This window comes from Triticum urartu, chromosome 6A, assembly GCF_056163025.1.
Source record: "Triticum urartu cultivar PI428250 chromosome 6A, HENAU_Tu73, whole genome shotgun sequence".
In the NCBI taxonomy this organism is placed as follows: domain Eukaryota; kingdom Viridiplantae; phylum Streptophyta; class Magnoliopsida; order Poales; family Poaceae; genus Triticum; species Triticum urartu.
Genome location: NC_141878.1, coordinates 281,515,873 through 281,536,145, shown reverse-complemented (window position 1 = coordinate 281,536,145; position 20,273 = coordinate 281,515,873).

Here is a 20,273-nt window from a genome sequence, read left to right as displayed (position 1 = left end):
AGCGATGACTATCCAAAACCAAATCGACGGAAAATACCATAAGTCTAAAGGCCTCTAGACGACTGGACCCCGACAAGCCGCCGGACATCCAGTCCCTAAGAAGCCACCGGACATCCGGTGACCAACAGACGTCCGGTACTGCCTGCATGCAACCACTCGAGTTTCGACCCATGCACCCGTCTCTCACCCCCTAGACTATATATACCCCTTGAAGAATTAATGTTAGCAAAGTATACGAGATGAACTAGAGAGAGCTTTGCTCCTTTATCTACTCCATTGGAGATCAAGACCTCCTATGGAGAAGATCCTCATGTTGATTCGAGACCTCCTCCCTTAGGGTTCGAGAAGACTACCCCCTTCAAGGCCTCAATTCCTCCAAGGATTTGGGAAGAACTACCTTTTACTTGTTTCCTTTTGTTAATTGTGGATCTACGTGCTTCTATGGGATTGTGGAGTTAGTGGATGTGTGACTTTCTCGTCTTTGAGTGTTTCTCTTGTTGATTCTCTTGGGTTCATCCTTCTCCACCTTCAAGGGTGAAATATTGGGAACCCTAGGGTCTCTATCCTACATCAGCAGGCATGTGACGGCGTCATCTGGGAGAACGCATAGCGCGGAAGCCCCCACACAAGAGCACAAGGAAATGCATGTGCATGATGACCTGCTGTTGTTGCCGGTGGGCTATCCGAAAGGCTACAGAATCAATAAATGGAAAGGGAGCAACAATGAGACAATGGAAGGAAGGGAGTGGCAAAGTGACAGGTATATTTTTCCTTTTGAAATTCTGTATGTGTACATCACCAACGGAAAGGGAGTGCATGTGTGAATTTATCCCTCTAGATTTTTCAAACAATACATGGTACTCATGCTGTAAATTTAGATTTGACAAGATACTTTGACTCAATGTCTCCGTACAATTGTGTAACGCCCCTTGATGCGGCTATATCTCCCACGTGTCGAAGCACGACTTAGAGGCATAACCGCATTGAAAGCAATGTCACAAGTGAGGTAATCTTCACACAATCCATGTAATACATAAGGGAAAGAGATACATAGTTGGCTTACAATCGCCACTTCACACAATACATGAATAAAGCATTACATCATCCAAATACAATCAAGGTCCGACTACGGAACCAAAATAAAAGAAGAACCCCAAGTGCGACAAAGGTCCCCGACCGACCCCAACTGGGCTCCACTACTGATCAACTAGAACGAAACAACACAAAGGACAAGATCTTCATCGAGCTCCTCCTGAGCTTGGTTGCGTCATCTGCACGGACTCATCGGCACCTGCAAGCTGGTTTTGGAAGTATCTGTGAGCCACAGGGACTCAGCAATCTCGCACCCTCGTGATCAAGACTATTTAAGCTTATGGGTAAGGTAAAGGTATGAGGTGGAGCTGCAGCAAGCAGCTAGCATATATGGTGGCTAACATACGCAAATGAGAGCAAGAAGAGAAGGCAAAGCACGGTCGATACAAGTATGATCAAGAAGTGATCCTAAAACAACCTACGTCAAGCATAACTCCAACACCGTGTTCACTTCCCGGACTCCACCGGAAAGAGACCATCACAGTAACACACGCGGTTGATGTATTTTAATTAAGGTCAACTTCAGGTTTTCTACAACCGGACATTAACAAATTCCCATCTGCCCATAACCGCGGGCACGGCTTTCGAAAGTTCAAATCCCTGCAGGGTGTCCCAACTTAGCCCATGACAAGCTCTCACGGTCAACGAAGGAATAGACCTCCTCCCGAGACATTCCGATCAGACTCGGTATCCCGGTTCTACAAGACATCCTCGACAATGGTAAAACAAGTCCAGTAAGACCACCCGCTGTGCCGACAAATCCCGATAGGAGCTGCACATATCTCGTTCTCAGGGCACACCGGATAAGCTAACCGTACAGGAGCCGACGTAACCCAAGTTGCCAAGGGATGGCCCTGCACGGTGCTCTGGGTTGGACCAACACTCAGAGGAGCACTGGCCCGGGGGTTTAAATAAAGATGACCCTTGAGTCTGCAGAACCCAAGGGAAAGAAAAGGCTAGGTGGCAAATGGTAAAACCAATGTTGGGCCTTGCTGGAGGAGTTTTATTCAAGGCGAACTGTCAAGGGGTTCCCATTATAACCCAACCGCGTAAGGAACGCAAAATCCGGGAACATAACACTGATATGACGGAAACTAGGGCGGCAAGAGTGGAACAAAACACCAGGCATAAGGCCGAGCCTTCCACCCTTTACCAAGTATATAGATGCATTAATTAAAATAAGAGATATTGTGATATCCCAACAAAATATCCATGTTCCAAACATGGAACAAGCTCCAATCTTCACCTGCAACTAACAACGCTATAAGAGGGGCTGAGCAAAGCGGTAACATAGCCAAACAATGGTTTGCTAGGACAAGGTGGGTTAGAGGCTTGGTTCAACAATATGGGAGGCGTGATAAGCAAGTGGTAGGTATCGCAGCATAGTCATAGCAAAAGAGCGAGCAACTAAGCAAGAAAAGATAGAAGTGATTTCGAGGGTATGGTCATCTTGCCTGAAATCCCGCAAGGAAGAAGAACGAGTCCATGAAGAAGACCAACTGACATAGTCGAACGGTTCCTTACAAAAGCGACGTTACCGGAACCAACCCGAAGAAGCCACACCGGAAAGAAGCAAACAACATAGTGAACAACCACCACATAGACATGGCATGATGCACAACCAAGTATGATGCATGTCCGGTTTAATGAGGCATGGCATGGCAAAGTGCAACAAACAATACTACAAGTTAAGTGGAGCTCAATATGCAACTCCGTTGCATATTGACGAAACACCACGTGACTTATTTAGTTCGATCTTGTTTATGTACCCAACAATATTAAATGTTGTTAAACATGGCAAGAAGTGAAGCAAAGCAAAACTACCTATCTAGTCAAGTTTAAATGAGTCCGGGAACAACAAACAACAAATCCGGAAACTCCTCATGTGCATATATTAGGTTAGGTCCTGTTCTGCCCTAAACCATATTTTTGAGTTGTTTAACATGCAAGATGAGTGCACCATGTTAAACTAGGCAAAATTCTACCCCATTTACATATAAAGTTTATTAAATTCGGAGTTACGGTTATTTAGTTATGAATTAAAGCATTTTAACATGGCATAGGAGAAAATTTAATCAGACATCATTTTAAACATCTTAAACATGGGTGAAAGTTGCATATTGAGAAACTAGATGAAATTCTAAGCAAGTTTCATATATAAATTATTTAGATCCGATGCACGGTTGAGAAGTTATTAAATGCATGAAGTTTAAGGGCTATTCTGCTAAACAGGTCTTCTCTGGAATATTAGGAAAAACCTCCTAAACTAAAAAAAACATCACGGGCCGAATCTGCAGGCTGCTGGGGTGCTCACCATGGGCTGAGGCCCGGTTCGGTGAAGAGGTAGGCTAGAAGGGGCGGCGCGGATCTGGCCTGACTGGAAGCGGTGCTGGGCCGCGGTTGGAGAGGAGGCCGGCCCACCTGCGTGGACGAGGTCAGCAATGCGGATGCCGTTGTCCTCCTCCCGACAAGGACGAGCGGCGGCGGCTTGCAGCCTCCGGCGAAATGACGTGGGAAGGAGCTGGGGTTGAACGGCGGCATCAGATTCGGGCGGATCTGGACCCAGGGGACCCATTCCCGACGCCGGTGGCGCCCGACGATGCAAGGTTGGCCGGATCTAGCAGCAATAGCCTCACCTGCGAGAGAGAGAACGAGAGGTGAGCGCTGGGAGGAGAAGAAAGAGAGAAGAGAGGGGGACGGCGGAGCTCTGGCCTCAGGTGGAGGTCGCCGGCGGAAGCACTCCGGTGGCCGGTGGAAGGAGGCGAAGCGCGAGGCGGCGCATGGCTCCAGCGGGAGGAGGCATATGAGCGGGCGAGCGAGCGTGCTCGGGCGCACCGCGACAGGGCGATTCGGGCCCGGGCAGCCCGGAGCGGGGCTCCCATGGGCTCTGAGGGCCGCGGCGAAGTGGGGCGCAGGGGAGGACACGCGGCGATGCGGGATTGGGTGCAGGGGCGGCGCGGCTGATGTGGCGGCGGCGGCGGGTGGCTCTGGCGGCGACAAGTGGCGGCGGGGTGCTGGTTGGGCGCTGAAAGCGAGGTAGGAGATGACGGCGGTTGTGGGGGGAGGAGGTTTAGGCCATTTTTGGCAGGGGTAGGGCTATATATAGACAGATGATAGGGTTAGGGGGGTTAGGAGGGGTTTTCGGAGCCTCCGATCGCGATCTGACGGCTCCGGACACGAGGAGGGGTAGATTGGAGCGTGTGGGTTGTGCAGAAGGCCTCGGGCAGAGAGGAGAGAAGAGAGATAGAGGCCCGGCGACTGTTTCCGGAGACCGAAAACGTCCGACGTTTGACCGACTATAATGTCGCTATAGTTATCCGTTGGGGGATCAAATGAACTCCGAATGCGATGAAATTTGACAGGTGGTCTATCTACACTATAACAAGACCACACGCCAACTCTCATCTCATTCTGAGAACATTTTCCGACCACTTATAAAATAATATTCGGACATGCCGCGGGCGCGTGCAAGTGTGTCTGGGCTCAGAACGGACAATGGGGAGAACTGGGAGAACCCGGACGAATGCAAGTTTTGAAAACATGATGATGCAATGCACATGATGACATGATAATATGCAACACGCAAGCAAATGACATGGCAACAACATCGAATAACTGGAAGACACCTGGCGCATCGGTCTCGGGGCGTTACAACACTCCACCACTACGAGAGGATCTCGTCCTGAGATCTAGAATGGCACCGGAGGGAAAAACGGAAGATAAAGAGAAGAGGTAAAACTAAGTTGCTTCTTTGACAAATGAGTGAAACCAAAGAACCTTGCGAGGTTGAACAAATTCGAGACAGAATACAACGAAGGTGAACAAGGTCAAAAACACTCCTTTAGAAAAGAGGAACAAAGAACATTGCGAAAAAACCTTGAGGTTGAAGGGCAAGATAAATATTGAAACCACTCCGGTTAAAACAAGATAGAAAAGGATTAATAATGATATAATTTGGACAGCACTCCGACTGAAAAGAAAAGGAATTGAATAAGAACTTGATAAGACGAGAAGATACTTGGTGAAATCAACAACACACTGCCTCCGGAACTATTGAAAGAATGGCACAAGGGGGTAAGAACGATTTTAGACATCACTCCGGTTGAGAAAGGATGTAAAACTTGATAAGATGAGAGAACTGGCATGAAAACACAACACTCCGGTCGAATGGATAAGCAAAGGAAAGAACATGATCCTGACAAAACAAGAAGATGAGTTGAAGAGAGCAACATCCCAATGCCTCCGGAAGAAAGAAATAGATGATAGATAAATGAAAAAGAAGGAATAGAGAAGAAAATGACAACTTCTGCCACCCATGATCTTGGAAGGCACCCTTCCAAGAAGGTTAAAACGTAGTTGTTGGGAAAGACCAACAACAAAACGAATAAGTTTGTAGTGGGCTTATGGAAAAACATCTCAAAACTATGAGGTGAAATTTTTGCCACTAACGGAACCAATAGATTGGATTGATATCAGCAAGGAAACGAGAAACTATTTCACCGGAAGGATAAATGAAAAACTTGGGTCATTTATAAACACCATAAATGGCAACATTCCCAATGGAAGGCTTTCGGTGAAATCTAAACTGAGATAACTCCAATGAAGAGATTGGTGGATTTAAATACCTCACTCTTGAAAACATGTGAATCATGAAACATGAACTCAAATTATCAAAAATGACATAATACCACCTCCAAAGATACGGAAGAAAGAATTGCACTCCGGATAGCAAGATGAAGAATGCTTGAGCTCCCTAGAAATGAACCTCGATGAAAACTTCGAGAAGGAATTAAATCCTTGATGGATCCATCATGTAGAACCTTCATAAAGAACTCCGGTAATAAAAGAATGATCCCAAAATAATTGACTGATGAAAAGAATAAGATTGAAGCCTCGCAATGATTTAGATAGAGATCTCCGTGATAATAAAATTGAAAGAGGTTGGAACTCCGGAAAAGAAAGATGAACAAATGAGATCAAGAATTTGAAGGGCCTCCGGAATAAGGAATTAATCATTTGAATGAACAAGAATAAGAATTATGTTATTCTTATCCTTCACCAATTAAATTGATGGCAATCAATGGATTTGGCATATTACTTATTCTCGTAGAAAAGGATTAAGATAGATATGGCGCAAACTTGGAAGATCTTCAACGAACCACCGTTAGAGTTTGGGACAACGAATACATAGATATGATAAACGAAGGAAGAAGAAACTCTTGAACGAACCACCGTAAGAATTGGTTATGAACGAAGTAAGGATAAAGAAACACCGGGAAGAATTATGAAATGAACGAAGATACTTGAGAGGATTTAGATACATTAGAACGAAGAGATCACGAGCCGATAAAAGATCACTTGAACGAAGCACCGGTAAAATAGGAGACTGATAACTGACAGCTGAGAATGAATAAACCTGAATTGACGGACTCCGGATAACAAACTGAGAAGACTCTTGAATTGCTCCGGATAGGTGAAAAGAATTCTCACGAACAAAACAATTATGGGAGGATGGCAACAAGCTAGAATCATGAATCTTGAAGAGAATTGATTAGATTAGGAGGAAAAACTCTTCCTCGGTCTTCAAATCCTGAGAATGACGACGAGAAACACCAACAAAAATTATTTAGACACTCCGGAATGAAGAATGGAAAGGTTAAGCCAACGATGAAAAGAATTTAACCGATCTTGGAGAAAGGCATTTGACTGATGATAATCATTCTTACGTCAAACTTCGAAAAGAAATTTGAGGATAGCTCCGGTAAAATAAGAAGAGTCAGGTAAGATCCTGAGAAAATACCTGTGGGTTAGGGCCCACTCAAAAGAAACACCGTTGAAAAGATTTAAAGAGAGAATGCACCGGTTGAATTAAAAGACTTGAATGAGATAACAACCTCGAAAGAACTTGAACGAATGTAGAGTGGAAACACGAATCTTCTGAGATATCTTTAGCACTCCGAAACAAAAGAATAGCGAGAGGTGAACGATTATGAGGTGCACTGGCGTAAGAAAAGCATTGGACAAAAAGAAAAGACAATGCTCAATACCAAAGTTTGAATTGAAACCACCGGAGAAGGAAAATGAGTGACGAGAGACGAACTTGAAGCTTCATTAGCATCTTCATGAGAATCACCGGATAAGAATATTGATAGAAAAGAATGGAGAGACTTCACAACATTAAAATGAATAGTGATTAAGAAATCTGAATCCTTGAAGAAAAAGGGTGGGTGGGCGGGGAAAAAACAAAGGAAACTTGGAGACGAAAGAAACAAACACCATTGAGAAGAACTGAAATTGAATCTTGCAGATGTTGACAAGATTGGATCCACTTGAAGAGAAAAAACACGCCGGGTGAAAAGTTTTGACAAGACAAACTTGATGATCAAGAAGGATTGGTATCCACATCGGAGTATGAGAACACCATTTGGGGAAGGTATGGAATCAACATTTGACTTCGAAGCAACTCGAATACCACAACTCAAAAGCAAAACAAAGGATTGGCTTGCGAAATAAGCCGGAACAAACATATGATAGAGATTTCGTCCGAAGTTTTCGTGGTGGGGCCTACACGGGCTCGATCGTACAGCACCATCATGTACAAGGCAGTGCACATGACATACGAAGCGTCCCCGAGTCGGCATAGCCAAGGACTCTTTAAGACACAACGAGACCACTGTAAAACCGATCGTGGATAGGCGGACCACTAGACGTCGAACCCCAATTTCATATCATACACCTGTCGGAAAGATTTTCTAAGAGCTACTTGAATTCCCACCTATGAAACTCCCAAACCTTTCCGGTTATGCAATTAGGTGTTGGGGATACAGGGGAAGCGTAATATCTCACCCAAAACTAGCAAATCCTACATCCAGCTGTATCCATCCTTCAACACATAACCAAGAAACCTTCGGAAATCATCTACCTCAACCTTCGAAAAGCATCCGTTATACAAGTTATGGCAATACTCCCGAACTCCCGCCCCAGTACTGGGTGGCGTCGAGGTTATCTCACCAACAACTTCATAAAAGAGATTTTCGATGTCGGCGAAACTAATCTCAGGTGTTCCAGAACTGCAACGATAAAATTATGACAACAACACCTCAGAGCTCAACTCCCCGGGACACTTCCACAAAACCCCTGACAGGAGGCACCAAGACAATGTTCTCGTCACAAAACTATCGGAATGATTCCAAGATACCCGCGTGATCCTAAAAAAAATTAGTGAAATTTGTGAAGAGAAGAGTCAAAACTCTACGTCAAGATGCCTTACCAGAGCGATGAAGGGACTGGGAAGTAAAAAGAATTCCTAAACTCTCCGATATATAATTCCTAAATGACTCAAAACATTTTTCTAGACACAACTCGGCCGCTAAAAACAATCAAGCAATGGGGCTCCTAAGGTCAGGGAAGGCTCTGATACCAACTTGTAACGCCCTCGATGCGGCTATATCTCCCATGTGTCGAAGCACGACTTAGAGGCATAACCGCATTGAAAGCAATGTCGCAAGTGAGGTAATCTTCACACAACCCATGTAATACATAAGGGAAAGAGATACATAGTTGGCTTACAATCGCCACTTCACACAATACATGAATAAAGCATTACATCATCCAAATACAATCAAGGTACGACTACGGAACCAAAATAAAAGAAGAACCCCAAGTGCGACAAAGGTCCCCGACCGACCCCAACTGGGCTCCACTACTGATCAACTAGAACGGAACAACACAAAGGACAAGATCTTCATCGAGCTCCTCCTGAGCTTGGTTGCGTCATCTGCACAGACTCATCAGCACCTGCAAGCTGGTTTTGGAAGTATCTGTGAGCCACAGGGACTCAGCAATCTCGCACCCTCGCGATCAAGACTATTTAAGCTTATGGGTAAGGTAAAGGTATGAGGTGGAGTTGCAGCAAGCGGCTAGCATATATGGTGGATAACATACGCAAATGAGAGCGAGAAGAGAAGGCAAAGCACGGTCGATACAAGTATGATCAAGAAGTGATCCTAAAACAACCTACGTCAAGCATAACTCCAACACCGTGTTCACTTCCCGGACTCCGCCGGAAAGAGACCATCACGGTAACACACGCGGTTGATGTATTTTAATTAAGGTCAACTTCAGGTTTTCTACAACCGGACATTAACAAATTCCCATCTGCCCATAACCATGGGCACGGCTTTCGAAAGTTCAAACCCCTGCAGGGGTGTCCCAACTTAGCCCATGACAAGCTCTCACGGTCAACGAAGGAATAGACCTCCTCGCGAGACATTCCGATCAGACTCGGCATCCCGGTTCTACAAGACATCCTCAACAATGGTAAAACAAGTCCAGCAAGACCACCCGCTGTGCCGACAAATCCTGATAGGAGCTGCACATATCTCGTTCTCAGTGCACACCGGATAAGCTAAGCGTACAGGAGCCGACGTAACCCAAGTTGCCAAGGGATGGCCCTGCACGGTGCTCTGGGTTGGACCAACACTCAGAGGAGCACTGGCCCGGGGGTTTAAATAAAGATGACCCTTGAGTCTGCAGAACCCAAGGGAAAGAAAAGGCTAGGTGGCAAATGGTAAAACCAATGTTGGGCCTTGTTGGAGGAGTTTTATTCAAGGCGAACTGTCAAGGGGTTCCCATTATAACCCAACCGCGTAAGGAACGCAAAATCCGGGAACATAACACCGATATGACGGAAACTAGGGCGGCAAGAGTGGAACAAAACACCAGGCATAAGGCCGAGCCTTCCACCCTTTACCAAGTATATAGATGCATTAATTAAAATAAGAGATATTGTGATATCCCAACAAAATATCCATGTTCCAAACATGGAACAAGCTCCAATCTTCACCTGCAACTAACAACGCTATAAGAGGGGCTGAGCAAAGCGGTAACATAGCCAAACAACGGTTTGCTAGGACAAGGTGGGTTAGAGGCTTGGTTCAACAATATGGGAGGCATGATAAGCAAGTGGTAGGTATCGCAGCATAGTCATAGCAAAAGAGCGAGCAACTAAGCAAGAAAAGATAGAAGTGATTTCGAGGGTATGGTCATCTTGCCTGAAATCCCGCAAGGAAGAAGAACGAGTCCATGAAGAAGACCAACTGACATAGTCGAACGGTTCCTTACAAAAGCGACGTTACCGGAACCAACCCGAAGAAGCCACACCGGAAAGAAGCAAACAACATAGTGAACAACCACCACATAGACATGGCATGATGCACAACCAAGTATGATGCATGTCCGGTTTAATGAGGCATGGCATGGCAAAGTGCAACAAACAATACTACAAGTTAAGTGGAGCTCAATATGCAACTCCGTTGCATATTGACGAAACACCACGTGACTTATTTAGTTCGATCTTGTTTATGTACCCAACAATATTAAATGTTGTTAAACATGGAAAGAAGTGAAGCAAAGCAAAACTACCTATCTAGTCAAGTTTAAATGAGTCCGGGAACAACAAACAACAAATCCGGAAACTCCTCATGTGCATATATTAGGTTAGGTCCTGTTCTGCCCTAAACCATATTTTTGAGTTGTTTAACATGCAAGATGAGTGCACCATGTTAAACTAGGCAAAATTCTACCCCATTTACATATAAAGTTTATTAAATTCGGAGTTACGGTTATTTAGTTATGAATTAAAGCATTTTAACATGGTGAGGGAGTCCTGGATTAGGGGGTGTTCGGGTAGCCGGATTATACCTTCAGCCGGACTCCTGGATTAGGGGGTGTTCGGGTAGCCGGACTATACCTTCAGCCGGACTCCTGGACTATGAAGATACAAGATTGAAGACTCCGTCCCGTGTCCGGATGGGACTTTCCTTGGCGTGGAAGGCAAGCTTGGCGATGCGGATATTCAAGATCTCCTACCATTGTAACCGACTCTGTGTAACCCTAACCCTATCCGGTGTCTATATAAACCGAAGGGTTGTAGTCCGTAGGCAATCAACTCCATACACAACAATCATACCATAGGATAGCTTCTAGGGTTTAGCCTCCTTGATCTCGTGGTAGATCTACTCTTGTACTACCCATATCATCAATATTAATCAAGCAGGAGTAGGGTATTACCTCCATCGAGAGGGCCCGAACCTGGGTAAAACAAAGTGTCCCCTGTCTCCTGTTACAATCCGGCCTAGACGCACAGTTCGGGGCCCCCTACCCGAGATTCGCCGGTTTTGACACCGACATTGGTGCTTTCATTAAGAGTTCCTCTGTGTCGTCGCTTTTATGCCCGATGGCTCCTTCGATCATCAACAACGATGCAGTCCAGGGTGAGACTTTTCTCCCCGGACAGATCTTCGTCTTCGGCGGCTTCGCACTGCGGGCCAATTCGCTTGGCCACCTTGAGCAGATCGAAAGCTATGCCCCTGGCCATCAGGTCAGGTTTGGAAGCCTAAACTACAGGGCTGACATCCGCGGGGACTTGATCTTCGACGGATTCGAGCCACAGCCAAGCGTGCCGCACTGTCTCGATGGGCATGATATAGCTCTGCCACCGAATAGCGCCTTGGAGGCCGCACACGCATCGGTTCCGACCATTGATTCGGAGCCCACTGCACCGATCGAGGATCAGCGGTTGGACGCTGCCTCAGGGGCTGTGATCTCAGAGGCGATTGAGCCGAACTCCATCCCCGCACTCCGCATGGCCCATGACTCCGAGGAGCTGGATTCCTCTCCGAGCTCCGAGCCCCCCGCGCCCCTGCCGATCGAATCCGATTGGGCGCCGATCATGGAGTTCACCGCCGCGGACATCTTTCAGCACTCGCCCTTCGGCGATATCCTGAATTCTCTAAAGTCTCTCTCTTTATCAGGAGAGCCCTGGCCGGATTACAGTCAGCAAGGATGGGATACGAACGATGAAGAAATTCAAAAATTACATCCTTGGTACATTCATCCGCTACAAGGCGGGCACCCGCAAGAACATCCTTATAGTAGTTCTCAGGCTTGCGATGCTCCTTCCCCGGCGGCGGCCCGTCCCTCACAAGCTTCTCACCGTCCAGCTTACCCCAGTGCACCTTAGCACGGGCAAGGGCCCGACGGGCACCTTCGATGCAGACGGAGCGCTTGACGACCTCGAGCCTTGGACAGGCCTCCACCAGCCGCCGCACCAGCCCGAAGTAGCTCCCAGGTAGGGCCTCTCCGGGCCACAGCCGAACTATGAAGCCCTTCATGGCCTGTTCGGCCGCCTTGTGGAGCTCGACCAGCTGTTTCAGCTGGTCGCTCAAGGGCACAGGGTGTCCGGCCTCAGCATACTGAGACCAGAACACCTTCTCCGTCGAGCTGCCCTCTTCAGCTCGGTAGAATGCGGCGGCGGCGGATACGTTGCGGGGAAGGTCCGCGAATTCCCCTGGAGAGCTCCGGATTCGGGTAAGTAACAAGTAGTTTACTTTTATATTTCTGCTTTGCATAAAGAATGCCTTACCCGCTGCTATCTTTTTCACCTCCTCCAACTCTTGGAGGGCCTTTTGGGCTTCGGCCTTGGCAGACATGCCAGTCTCAAGGGCCGTCGCGAGCTTGGACACTTGGGTCTTTGACTCAAGCTCCAAACTCTCATGTTTTTTCATGAGAGCCTGAAGCTCTTGCTGCACCTCGCCGACCTGAGCCCCAAGTTTCTCTCGCTCGGTGCGCTCTGCGGCCGTTTTCTTTTCGGCCTCAGATAGCGCCTGCTTGAGGGTCGCCACCTCAGTCATGGCCCCTACAATAAGCAGTACAATCCTGTTATTTTTTGCAATCACGCCTCTCTATAGGCACTTTTTCTGTAAGGTATTTCTTACCTTCTTTCTCCTCGAGCTGCCGCTTGGCAAGGCCGAGCTCTTGCTCGGTCCGCTCAAGGTCCTGCTTCAGGACACCCACCTCCGCAGTCAGTGCGGCGGTGGATAGCAGCGAAGCCTGCATACGCATATTGACTCTTTTTGTTAGACTCCTGCGAAATTTACTAGATCCTCTATTCGGCTTTTCTTTCCGAACGCCAAACAGAGCATCAGGGGCTACTGTCTATGCGGTAATATTGTTACATATTTTTTTTACTTACCTCGAAGCCTGTTAGGAGGCTAGCACAAGCTTCACTCAGTCCGCTCTTGGCGGACTGAACCTTCTGGATCACCGTACTCATAATAGTACGATGTTCCTCGTCGATGGAGGCGCCTTCAAGCACCTCCAGCAGATTGTCCGGCACCTCTGGTTGGACGGAGGCTGACGGCTCAGAAGGCTTGCTCCTCTTTGAAGGAGTTCGCCTGCCGCGATCCGGAATTGTTGAAGATTCCGGCACGGTGTCCGGCTCAAAGCCGGACTTGGAGCCCTGGGGGGTCTTGTCCCCTTTACTCCTGGAGTCCGGGAGGTCGCCTTGCGGCTCCTCCAGGACCACTTCCTCCTGCCCCAAAGCTCGTTGCGACACCACTTCGGCGTCATCCGCAGTGCGGGGGGAGACAACGGGCGGAACTGAGTTCACGTCCGATGAATCCAAGGAGCCGCTCGACGACTCGTTGAGTTCGGCCCGGGGCGGGCTGCATGATTATGTTCGACATTAGGGAAAGTTGTGCAACAAAAGGAATATCATGAGTTACTCTGGTATCCGAACACTTACGATTTCGCCGGATGCCTGGCCCTGTCCGGCCACTCATCTTCGTCCTCGTCGGCGTCGGGGGCGTAGTCCGGCGGAGGGGTCTTCCTCTTCTTGGACCCTTCGGCCTTCCCCCTTGGGGCGGCCTTCCTTTTCTTTCCTCCCTCCGCTGGGGGGGGGAGAGCTTTCTTCTTCCTCCTCCTCGTTTTCACGGGAGGAGGGCGTCTCGGACTCGTCGGATGACGAGTCCGACAACACCACATTGCGGGTACTCTTTTGAGTCCCCGTGGTCTTCTTCTTCTTGGCCTTCTTTTCCGGCACCACATAAGGCGCCGGAGCCAGCAGCTTCACTAGTAGAGTTGGGGCTGGGTCTTCGGGCAGCGGAGCCGGATAGTTAACCGGTCCGGATACCGCCCGCCAAGCATGTCAAAGGTAAGGGAGTTTAGATCCCGCATAGAGTTAAACTATGAAAAAAGCTGAACATCCTGTAAAAGGTGAAAATAGCTTACCTCGCTAGCGTGACGCTGCGAGCTGTATCCGTGGTCCTCGGAAGCAGATGCGGGAGCCCTGGCACCTTTGATTAGCGCCTTCCAGACATCTTCATACGTCGTGTCGAAGAGCCTATTAAGGGTTCGGTGCTGTGCCGGGTCGAACTCCCACAGAGTAAAGTCCCGTTGTTGACACGGGAGGATTCGGCGAACGAGCATGACCTGGACTACATTTACAAGCCTGATTGACTTGTTTACCAGGGACTGGATGCATGTCTTCAGTCCGGTCACCTCTTTGTCGTTACCCCATGATAGGCCCGTCTCTTTCCAGGACGTGAGCCGCGTGAGGGGTCCGGATCGGAACTCAGGGGCTGCGATCCATTTCGGATCACATGGCTCGGTGATGTAAAACCACCTGGCTTGCCACCCCTTCAGGGTCTCTACGAAGGAGCCCTCGAACCACAGGACGTTGGCAATCTTGCCCGCCATGGCGCCTCCGCACTCCGCCTGGTTACTGCGCACCACCTTGGGCTTGACGTTGAAGGTCTTGAGCCAGAGGCCGAAATGGGGGCGGACGCGGAGGAAGGCCTCGCACACGACGATAAACGCCGAGATGTTGAGGATGAAGTTCGGGGCCAAATCGTGAAAATCCAGGCCGTAGTAGAACATGAGCCCCCGGACGAATGGATGAAGTGGAAAACCCAGTCCGCGGAGGAAGTGGGGGAGGAATACTACCCTCTCATCTGGAGAAGGTTGAGGTGAGAAGTGCGGGCTTGGGCGCTGGAGCTCGAGTGCACAGGAGATGGATAGGCAAAGGAGGAAGAAGGCGTAGTTAAAAAGGTGGATCCTTATCCCCTTATATGGGCGGATGCGGTTGTGCGTCCCCACCTGCCTAATAAAACTCGCTTGCCTCCCAAGCGCCGTGGTAAATGGCGCGGTTAGGGTTACCCACGTCCGTATTGATGAGAATCATGTAAAAAGGGTACACGATCTCTGCTTTGACAAGACGTACCAAGGAAACCGCCTCGCAAAACATGCTGAGGTGGAAAAGTAAAAACGATTCGAGTAAAGGACTTGGCCGTGGTGTGATAGCGCACTGCGGAATACGTCAGCAGATTTGATTTGTGTCAATATTATTCTCTCTATGGCAATATGTGGAAACTTATTTTGCAGAACCGGACACTACTCTTGGTGTGTACAAAACTTCTATGAAGGACTTGGAGGAGGAACCCGCCTTGCAATGCCGAAGACAATTTGCGCACCGGACTCGTCGTCATTGAAGCCTGGTTCAGGGGCTACTGAGGGAGTCCTGGATTAGGGGGTGTTCGGGTAGCCGGACTATACCTTCAGCCAGACTTCTGGACTATGAAGATACAAAATTGAAGACTTCGTCCCATGTCCGGATGGGACTTCCCTTGGCGTGGAAGGCAAGCTTGGCGATGCAGATATTCAAGATCTCCTACCATTGTAACCGAGTCTGTGTAACCCTAACCCTATCCGGTGTCTATATAAACCGGAGGGTTGTAGTCCGTAGGCAATCAACTCCATACACAACAATCATACCATAGGCTAGCTTCTAGGGTTTAGCCTCCTTGATCTCGTGGTAGATCTACTCTTGTACTACCCATATCATCAATATTAATCAAGCAGGAGTAGGGTATTACCTCCATCGAGAGGGCCCGAACCTGGGTAAAACAAAGTGTCCCCTGTCTCCTGTTACCATCCGGCCTAGACGCACAGTTCGGGACCCCCTACCCAAGATCCGCCGGTTTTGACACCGACACATGGCATAGGAGCAAATTTAATCAAACATCATTTTAAACATCTTAAACATGGGTGAAAGTTGCATATTGAGAAACTAGATGAAATTCTAAGCAAGTTTCATATATAAATTATTTAGATCCGATGCACGGTTGAGAAGTTATTAAATGCATGAAGTTTAAGGGCTATTCTGCAAAACAGGTCTTCTCTGGAATATTAGGAAAAACCTCCTGAACTGAAAAAAACATCACGGGCCGAATTTGCAGGCTGCTGGGGTGCTCACCATGGGCTGAGGCCCGGTTCGGTGAAGAGGTAGGCTGGAAGGGGCGGCGCGGATCTGGCCCGACTGGAAGCGGTGCTGGGCCGCGGTTGGAGAGGAGGCCGGCCCACCTGCATGGATGAGGTCAGCGATGCGGACGCCGTTGTCCTCCTCCCGACAAGGACGAGCGGCGGCGACTTGCAGCCTCCGGCGAAATGACGTGGGGAGGAGCTGGGGTTGAACGGCGGCATCAGATTCGAGCGGATCTGGACCCAGGGGACCCATTCCCGACGCCGGTGGCGCCCGGCGATGCAAGGTTGGTCGGATCTGGCAGCAATAGCCTCACCTGCAAGAGAGAGAACGAGAGGTGAGCGCTGGGAGGAGAAGAAAGAGAGAAGAGAGAGGAACGGCGGAGCTCTGGCCTCAGGTGGAGGTCGCCGGCGGAAGCACTCCGGTGGCCGGTAGAAGGAGGCGAAGCGCGAGGCGGCGCGGGGCTCCAGCGGGAGGAGGCATACGAGCGGGCGAGCGAGCGTGCTCGGGCGCACCGCGGTAGGGCGATTCGGGCCCGGGCGGCCCGGAGCGGGCCTCCCATGGGCTCTGAGGGCCGCGGCGAAGTGGGACGCAGGGGAGGACACGCGGCGATGCGGGATTGGGTGCAGGGGCGGCGCGGCTGACGTGGCGGCGGCGGCGGGTGGCTCTGGCGGCGACAAGTGGCGGCGGGGTGCTGGTTGGGCGCTGAAAGCGAGGTAGGAGATGACGGCGGCTGCGGGGGGAGGAGGTTTAGGCCATTTTTGGCAGGGGTAGGGCTATATATAGACAGATGCTAGGGTTAGGGGGGTTAGGAGGGGTTTTCGGAGCCTCCGATCGCGATCCGATGGCTCCGGACACGAGGAGGGGTAGATTGGAGCGTGTGGGTTGTGCAGAAGGCCTCGGGCAGAGAGGAGAGAAGAGAGATAGAGGCCCGGCGACTGTTTCCGGAGACCGAAAACGTCCGGCATTTGACCGACTATAATGTCGCTATAGTTATCCATTGGGGGACCAAATGAACTCCGAAAGTGATGAAATTTGACAGGCGGTCTATCTACACTATAACAAGACCACACGCCAAATCTCATCTCATTCTGAGAACATTTTCCGACCACTTATAAAATAATATTTCGGACATGCCGCGGGCGCGTGCAAGTGTGTCTGGGCTCAGAACGGACAACGGGGAGAACTGGGAGAACCCGGACGAATGCAAGTTTTGAAAACATGATGATGCAATGCACATGATGACATGATAAGATGCAACACGCAAGCAAATGACATGGCAACAACATCGAATAACTGGAAGCCACCTTGCGCATCGGTCTCGGGGCGTTACAAATTGTAATGAGTGTATCCACATGTCACTACCTGATAGAGGCAAAGGTGTCCCGATGTTTCGATGAGATGGTGGCTATCGTTTTCTGTGGGAGTCGACCTTGATGATCCGACTACGAACGTGCGAGACGTCGCGCCTTAACAATCGCTAAACCAACTTCCGAGGGTTATTGACCACGCCGGAGCACGATCAACCTGACCACGAGGATCTGTTTCCTGCGAGCAAACGAAGAACAAGCGAGAAACTGAGATTGCAATCTGGATATTGCGAATATAAGATGAAAGATTTATTGATCAAGGTGGGGTTCTGTGACGTCTTGGTCTGGTCGTTGGACACAAACGAAGTACGCGAAGTTGCAGCTATGGTGAACTTTTAATCTAAACAAAACCCAAGGAAAAAGATACTAGATGGATCTACTTATATAGGAGCAAGGGATAGCGGCCAAGGAGGTGGGAGGACGTCCCAAGGCAGCCTAAAACTAACCCTAGGTCGTACAAGGCTCATGGGCCCAAGTGGAGGTGATGCAACACCTTTGGGCTTGTAGTTTGACTCGGATTCTGCTGCAATGTCAGATTGTTTCGTCCGTAACTCAATGCTCCGGACGAATTTTAAGGTGAATCCAATTGGGTTGAAAAGATCACGAAATCTAGTTTCCAAAAAAAAGAATCACCCAATTCAGAGTCCGTATGAAAAAGTTGTTGGCGTTTTGAGTCAGGTATGTCTGTGCAGTCCGAATCTGAATCCAGAACGTGAGAGACTTGGGCTCTATCTTCTCTTGCCCCAAAAGTGACGCGAGAGGACTTTTTGAACACAACCTAAACTTCTCCTTTTCCCTTATCTTCATATGTGGATTGTACAAATGTCCCATACGCCTGCAATTAGACAAAACACGAAAGTGCGTGAAGTATTTTTGTTCTGGATAACATAAATAGATTATTGAATAGTTTGCATTAGAAATCACCTGAAAAATATGCATGTATGCAATATTTTTGGTCGTATCCAAGGTAGTCATGTCATCATCATCCTCCCCTTTTTGAAAACAAAGCCTTCCTCGGCATTGCTTAATCTGAAATGTGGCTAACAAAAGAGACAAGGTGTACATGTTGTATATGTATATGTCATCCATTTTAACTTCCCTTGATTTTTGCACATATGTCACATGTATACATGAGTAACTTTCATTGTTCATAAAATCTAAAGCCAAAAAATTATCACAAGAAGTAGAAGGCATGAAAATATTGCAACTCAGTTTGCACATATAAGTGAAGCTCTTATTCACTTCAAAAGATTGGCAATGTTCATCATTAAACCATCCTAATTTCGATGAATAAACCTTACTTGCATCAAATTTACATGCTACAACATGCTCAAATAAGCAAACATGCAATAAGTCATTGGACACAGAATCATCATCAAGATTAGAGGTCGCATCAAAATGATTAAACATTGGTTCTTTTGCATCAACAGTTAATTCAATGGGTGCACTCAAAATTGTTGATATTTCAGTTGTTTGATCACATGACGCATTCATGACAGTAACAAGAGTCTCTAAAATAGGTGGTGTGCTCAAATCAATTGGTAACTCAACACATGATGCATTCAAGTTAACTAGGCATGCTTCATTCTCATGTGAAGTTATATCATCAATACCTTTACTGTTACCTCGCAGAGATGTAGCTGATGTAGGTACAGACGTTGACAATGTACCATACTCTTGAGATGATATCGCGCTCACAATCTGAGGTGGGGCTGCTCTAGTAGGTGCAATAGTGGAGTAACCAACCGGCGGTGGTGAGCATGAACTGGAATAGTAGTTGTTGTAGTCACCCAATGCATCCTCCTGTATCTGTCTCTCAAAGGTGCAAGCACGGACATACATACCAGTAATGCAACGAGGAATATACTGACATCTTGCTTGAATATCATGGTTCAAACCACCAAAAAATCTATTCATTGTATCATCCTCAGATTCTTCTATGTCACAATGATGCATATAAGATTTGAACTCTTGGTAGTAAGCATGAACAGTGTTACTGCCTTGTTTTAATTGCTCAAATTTGCGACGTAATTCACGACGATAGTAAGGAGGAAAGAATTGTTGTCTCATTACAGCTTTCAAAACTTTCCAAGTTGTGGGTTGGTTATCAATGTTTTTCTTACAATGTACACTCCACCAAACAGAAGCAAAACCAGTAAATGCTCTAATGGTAGCTCGTACTCTCTCAAGTTCAGAAAAATCATGGCGACTAAAAACTTGTTCTACTTCAAGCTCCCAAACTAGATAAATAGCAGGATTAAATCTACCCTCAAATGATGGTAAAGAGATAACCTGACCATATGCTTGTGTGTGTTGTCCCAACTCTCGTGATGGTGAAGATGTGTCCGTCGTCCAAGAACTTCTATCTCTGGAACCTGTCATGATTAGTAGAAACAAGAACCAAAATTCGAGAATAATGTTCCTATGAACTACTAGGATGTGGTTGTAAAGTGCTCACAGTAAAGCAAATATCAATATCTTACAAGTTCTTACCATGCGGCAGGTGGTGACAGGCAACCAGCGGTGTCAAATAACTTCGAAGATTGTGTAAAGCGATTGCCAGGGGAACGTGCGTATACACGGTGTAGAAATATGTGGAGCTGGGTTGGCTATATATGGTAGCAAAAGATTAGCAATAATCAATTCAGAGATGCAATGTTGAATAAACGCTCAACGACGGTACTGTGCTGGTCCTAGGCTAGACCGAACTA